Source organism: Mus caroli, unplaced genomic scaffold, assembly GCF_978045245.1.
Source record: "Mus caroli unplaced genomic scaffold, Mus_caroli_1 scaffold_5, whole genome shotgun sequence".
NCBI classification, from domain to species: domain Eukaryota; kingdom Metazoa; phylum Chordata; class Mammalia; order Rodentia; family Muridae; genus Mus; species Mus caroli.
Window position 1 is genome coordinate 88,226,790 of NW_028227260.1, and position 1,651 is coordinate 88,228,440.

Consider the following 1,651-nt stretch of genomic DNA (forward strand, 5'->3'; position numbering starts at 1 on the left):
ACTTAAATCATTCAAATAAATTAGGCTTCATGTAAAAATATTGTTAAGCCAACAATTCTAATTGTCATTTACACTTTCCAGCTTATCTCATTTGAAATTGTACTTCTGAAACCTCATACAGTATGTCCTAACATGAAAATTTGATAACCTCTTAAGAGACTTTGTCTGCAGGATACACAATTTTTGTTATCAATTTATTTCCTAAGCAAAATGACTGATACTATGGAAATAGAACACTTGATATTTCGGGCTTGACTTAATTAAGCTGACTGCTCATACTGCATGGCTATTATGAAAAAATAAATTGAAATTGCTCTCCTGTTTTATGTTCACAATGAAACCCCTGAAGTTAAAGTATTTTTCCTTGTTATATCCTATGACGTTGTTTCCATGTTTGCAAATTCACAGAAACTAGGTCATGAGTAATTACAAAGCAAAACCTGTTTATAAATGTGATTTTTCTCATGTGAAATTCAATGAAATCAGTAAGCATTTATATGGAAAATATAATGCAGTGAGTGAGTGATACCAGGTTTCTGAAAAGGAAAACTATTCGTATAGAAAGACTAAGAAAAAGGTGAGAATTTATTAAATACATGTATTTGAGTTTGAGATGCGAAATACATTAGTTTTCTTAGCAGAAAAACTATAAACCCCTCAAATTTGAAGATTCATCCAATTTGACAAAACCATCTCTGTGACAAACACATTTATATTCAAACTTGTGTCTTGAAAAAAGCTTGCTCAATTGAATGGTTGTACTTATATCTTCAGACAAATTTTCTGGTAAACATTTAAGTGAATTCTGCTAAATGTCTAATTGAAATTGCTTTCAACATATACTATTTAAAAACACAAAAAGCTAGTGGTCAATTTCTTTTATAATTTTATGATTTTTCCATAAAAGTATGTGTGAGTATATTTTCATTTCCCCACTGCATATAGGGAGCAGTTCTTTAATACAGAGCACCAAACAAGTCTGCTTTAATACAATGTGCAAACACTGAAATTTACACAAAAGGGTATCTCCATAGGGTAGGAAAAGGTGATGCATTGCATCTCCTGTATGTACATTTTAATGGAAACACCTTCAAGACAAGAAGACAAGATTTCCTGATGTTATCAGACTCTACATTTCACTCATTTGCAGAGGACAAGAATGATCATAGATGAAAATATAAAAAAAATTTTTTTTAATTATTATTATTATTATTATTATTTAACCTTTTTTTTTTTCCAGTTCAGTTGTTATCCCTCTCCTGGTCTGCCCTCTGACAGTTCCTCATTCCATTCCTCCTACCATGTCTCCAAGAGGATGTTCCCACCTCAAGTAAGAAAAATTTAAACTGTATTTTTTGGGACAGAGGGTGTAAGTTGGTAGTAGAGTGCTTGCCTACCTTGTTTAGGATCAATGGATAGCATAGCAAAAATAAACACACACAACACACACACACACCACAATAAAGTTAAAAGAAAAAACAGTGATTTGGGAAGAGAAAGAACTAAGAAGAAAAAAGCATGACAATAGAGTCAAAGTGCTGTAGTTGAACAAAGATGTCACTATGAAATCCTTTGCTTTATGCAATAAATACTAATGATTTGAAAATAAAACTATACACATGTTGCACTATGCAGTTTTTAAATATATTTT